This window comes from Pinus tabuliformis, chromosome X, assembly GCF_031772625.1.
Source record: "Pinus tabuliformis cultivar Carrire ecotype Pingquan chromosome X, CPIR1, whole genome shotgun sequence".
NCBI classification, from domain to species: domain Eukaryota; kingdom Viridiplantae; phylum Streptophyta; class Pinopsida; order Pinales; family Pinaceae; genus Pinus; species Pinus tabuliformis.
Genome location: NC_142308.1, coordinates 161,327,458 through 161,332,714, shown reverse-complemented (window position 1 = coordinate 161,332,714; position 5,257 = coordinate 161,327,458). Strand labels below are relative to the sequence as shown.

Genomic DNA, 5,257 nt, shown 5'->3' with positions numbered 1-5,257 from the left:
GACTCCATCAGAGTTCGGCCAGTTTCAAAATCGGATCAGAACTAGCCCTTAAAACTGTGTAACTAAAGGGCCTCCAGGCTCCAACCAGTCGGTTTTCAAATAGACTTGAAATTTGGCCTAAAAGTTGGCTTCAGAAGGGTTTTTATTTTGCATTCCATCAGTCGAGAATGGCCTTCCCATATAGAATTGCCTTGACTATTGATTGGTTTAGCATAGAGTGAAGATATTAGATATTGCTAACAGTGTTTTGAATATGAAGTCATTTGTTAAGCCAAAGGTTCATTTTACTGCTTATTATCTGTGTTTATCTCCGATAGTGCCAATGAGTAAAGGTAAGTGAATTCATGCATATTAACTATATATCCTTTTTTGTTCTCTTTGAATCATTGCTTTTACATTTTTCATTTTGCAGTACAACCAAACTATAAAGATTGTCATGTGGTGCACTTATGTTGGTTTGCAGGATTCATTGTCAGGATGCAAGGCGTATCAATGCAAGTTGTGCTTTAACTGATCCTCTCATGCCAGTCCCTATTGCTGATGGAATATATCCGGACAACTTGCCAAACAGTCTTGCAGAGTTGGTTAAAATTCCGAATGACCATGTTGATTCCCTTCTTGTGTCATATGGCTTGCCAAAGCTTGGGCATTTGGATGCTAAAGTCAGAAGGTTGAAAGCCCACCTAGGATTCCAGTGATGTTTCTATCAAGTTCGGTAGTCTGTTTCATGGAGCTAAAGTTCGTGAGCTGTTTCTGTAACATATGTTCTATTGCCAGCGAGCCCTGATAACATATTTATGGAGATAGTAATACTACAGAAATGATCAGGATGTTTACAATTAATTGTAACATGATAGTAAATCCAGAAGAGAGATATAACCACGGTTAGCTCATAATTTAAGATGACTCAGATTGCTTAAATTTTGAAAAAAATGATTGGATCAAAGTGGAACTTTGCCTTGCCAGGAAAAAAACTACCAAAAAAATGAGTTTATCCACCCACTTCTTTCTGAAATGCACAGCTTATAAGACAAACAAAAGCTGAAATATATTCGAGAGATCGAGTTCATGAACATTACAATTATTATATATCTTATAATTAACTTGGATAATCTGTTGTTGCACTTGAAAGATTTTATGGAAAATGTTGGATAGTTTAAACGATAGGTTTTTGTTTGAGAGGTTTTGTTGGTTTGTAAAAACTTGCAACTTATATATATATATGGAGTTATACCAAACTTAATTAATTTGGTGTACTGGTAATTTATTCTCAAATTTCATTGTTGCATAGTTCATATCTAAATACAACCAAAATGTTGGATAGTTTAAACGATAGGTTTTTGTTTGAGAGGTTTGTAAAAACTTGCAACTCATATATATATATTGAGTTATAACCAATTTAATCAATTTAGTGTACTGGTACTTTATTCCCAAATTTCATTGTTGCAGAGTTCATTTATAAATACAGCCAAGTGACTTAGAGAGAATGTCTTAGTACTTTGAGTTAAAACATTAACCATAGGGTGGCAATTTAAAATCTATTGCTGGAGTGATGTTAATTGTTAGGCTAAATTTTCCATTTTCTCGATGATCTTTTGTGTTAGGACGGTTTCCAATTTTGTAATTTTTCTTTTCTATGTGTGTCCCATACACATGCTTTACATATCTCTGAATAATGCTAGATTTTTTAACATACATCTTACCATGATACTTATAAAATCTTTGTTAATTTTGATAGTATTATGGTTGTTAGTTCACATGATAAAACGACTCTTAATTACTTATCATATCACTCTTCCATGAATCTATCTTCCAATGAGATTTAGCTGACACTTGAAACCTGGGGATTGAAATATACCAAGAACTGGTTTCAAAAAGTAAATTGAAAATCTAGCTGGGCACTAAAAATGTTAATATACCTATTACCAAGTGTTGAAAGGCCATCCTCTAAGAACATCGGCATCTGGTTGGTTGTAGTTTTGCCTCATCGTACATGGAAAAGAATGAATGTGCTTTCCAGTCAATGAAGTTTCTCAAGCTTTGGGATGGAGCAAACTGCTAAATATGATTGTGACAGAGTTTCATTAATCTTCATTACATGATGATAGATGTAGAACCTATGGAGGGGTACATCCTGAGAGAATGGTCCACCCCCTAAATATGATAGTGACAGAGTTTCACAAACCTTCATTACTTGATGACAGATGTAGAACCTGTGGAGGGTTACATCCTGAGTGAATGGTCCACTCCCTCTAGCGAGTGAATATGTGGATCAAAGAATGTCTACCGTTCAAGGTGATGATTTACTATTTTAAAAGATAATTTTGATTTTTACATTTCGATGGAGGGTGTAGAAATTGGGGGATTGGAAACATGATGCATACCATCTGCGTGTAATTTCCTTTTTGCGTCTTGAACATTCTGTCGAGCAGCAACCTTCTGTTAGTGGGAATCTTTACGGACATACAAACAACTCATAAGTTAGCATTTTTTCCACAAATAATTGTTCAAGATTTTTTGAATAAATTGTGTTTTGAAGTAATAGAAGCTTTTTTTTCCATATGTCTGTCAAGCTTTCAAATTTTTATATGCAGATAGCAACAAGATGCAGGCGATAATTTTGTACCTTAGGTACGAGCTCCAGTCTTTTCTCAATGCTAGATAGCGACATTACATAAAAAGCAGAGCCTTTGGAAAGTGTTATATGGACAAGTTGAGAACTTTAAAATATAGCCAATGCTGTCATTTATTGAGCCAAAGGATCATTTTACTGCTTCAATGTCTGTGTGTTTATAGAGGGAAGTGAATTTGTGCCTTTCAACCGTATACCCTGTTTTGTTCTCTGCGAAACATTATTTTTACATTTTTCATTTTGCAGTACAACCAAACCATGAAAAATTGTCATGTGCTGCACTTATGTTGGTGTGCAGGATTCATTGCCAGTATGCGAGGCTTATTAATGCAAGTTGTGCCTGAAGGAATACATCCAGACAACTTTCCAGACAGTCTTTCAGAGTTGGTTAATATTCCAAATGACCGTGTTGGTTCTCTCCTCGTCGCATATAGCTTGTGATCACAGAAGCATTTGGATGCTAAGTCAGAAGGTTGAAAGCCCACCTAGGGTTCCATTGATGTTTCTATCAATTACGGTAGTCTGTTTCACGGGGCTAAAGTTTGTGAACTGTTTCTGCAGCATATATGCCAATGCCAGCGAGGCCTGATAATGCTTTTATCGAGATAGTAATATTATGTCAGAAATGACCAGGGCGTGTACAATTCAATTGTAACATGATAATAAACCCAGGAGAAAGATATAACCACTGTTTGCTAATAACTGTTTACTTACAAATGAAATTTTAGTGGCTATTTCATGAGGAAATTGGGTCACCGAATGTGTTTGGGAGGAAGGAATGACTCTCTCCACCCAGGTCAATTCCCGCAAATGGGTTACCGAATGTGTTTGGGAGAAAGGAAGGACTCTCTCCATCCAGTTCAATTCCCGCAAATGATATGCTGAATATTGGATATTAACGTTAGTATATAGATATTCTTCATATGGTATATATAGCAATGCATATGGACTATATAGCAATGCATATATTCTAATAACGTTAGTATATAGATCTTTTTCATATGCTATATATAGCAATGCATATGGAATATATAGCATTGTACATATAGCAATGCATATGGAATATATTGTATTGCAGGCCGGCGCAGGGAGGGAGGGAGGAAATTTTTTTTTAAAAAACTAAAGGGAAGGAGGTTGGAAAAACAAATAAAAAAACTAAGTTAAGTATTGTTTTGTTTTTTGTTTTTTGTTTAACCAACAAAGTGCATACTACCAATAAAATGTTGATGGTAGAAATACGAGCTACTTTGTAATATCAAAGGTTCATCTTTCAAAGCTGTTGAAATTTTAAAGGTTTATCTTCCAAAATGGTTAAAATCTAGAGTTATGAAAAATTATAAATAATTGAAATATATATATATATATATATATATATATATATATCCAGAGTTATGAGAAATTATAAATATGTGATTTAAATTCTTTCATATATATATATAAATATAATTATAAATTTTACAATGTAAAAATGTGAAGTATAATTGGATAATTTTTTTTGTCTTTTGTTTTTATTTATTTATTTACAATTAATAAGAATTTTACTAAAAGTTATAATAATAAAACTTAATTAATTTTATTTTTAGGAATTTAGTCTTTTAAAAATAAATCTAATTATAAATTTTGAAAAAACAAATCAGGAAAAGTGAAACAATGCCATAAAAAAAAAATATGAACTTATCCAAAAAAAATTAAAAATTGAACTTGTCCTTTCATTTATTCACTCCTTTTCTGAAATGTAGATCTTATAGAATGAACAGAAGCTGAAATATAATTTATTGTATTGCATATTTTAGCATAATGATAGTTATTTGTTGAGGAGATTTGGGTGGTTTGGTTTGTTTGTTTTTAATGTTATTTTTAAATTTATAAGTATTAAGTTTCAGATTTAAAACTTATGAGAAAGAAGCTTGGATATTGGGTGTCTAAAAACTTTGTAATATTATGAGACTAATAATAATATATTTTGTTTAAAATATAAAGTTACAACAAAATTTTATTCATCTTTGTGAAAATCAATAACCAAATTTTATTGTTATAAAATTCATACAAATGTAATCAATTTAGTATAATGGTAATTTATTTCCAAATTTTATTTTTGCATAATTCAAACCTAAATATGACTCAATGACTTAGAGTGGATATATTAGTACCTTGACTTAGAGTGGATGTATTAGTACCTTGAGTAAAAACACTATCTATAAGGTGGCAACTGAAAATCTATTGCTAGGGTAAAGTTAATTGTTAAGCCTAATTTTTCATTTGTTGTTTTAGGTTTATTCTTAAATTTGTAAATATTTAAAATTATATTTCCCCATATACATTGTATGTATATTAAGAAAACTAGATTTTTTTAATAGACATCTTACCATGATATTGTTAAATTTCTTTGTAAATTTTGGTAGTATTATGGTGGTTCTTTGAGAAACCTAACTTTTTTGATATATCGTATTACATCATGAATCTATAAATTGAAAATATAATAGGACACTAAAAATTAATATCCCAAAGTGTTTAAAGCTATCGTTTACTAGCATTAATATCTGGTTGTAATTTTGCCTCGTAGCAAATGGTGCTAAAATAAGTTGGAAAAAATCGTGAATATATGGTGTTGAACAATATAGATGA

General features: G+C 31.7%; 1 long non-coding RNA gene across 1 annotated transcript; it reads left to right on the top strand.

The window, feature by feature from the left end:
- Positions 1–449: 449 nt before the first annotated feature.
- LOC149138952 (uncharacterized) lies at positions 450–3,518 on the top strand. Its single transcript, XR_016265044.1, has 2 exons — positions 450–670; positions 2,931–3,518. It is a non-coding gene; the product is annotated as an uncharacterized LOC149138952 (long non-coding RNA).
- The last annotated feature ends 1,739 nt before the right edge of the window (positions 3,519–5,257 follow it).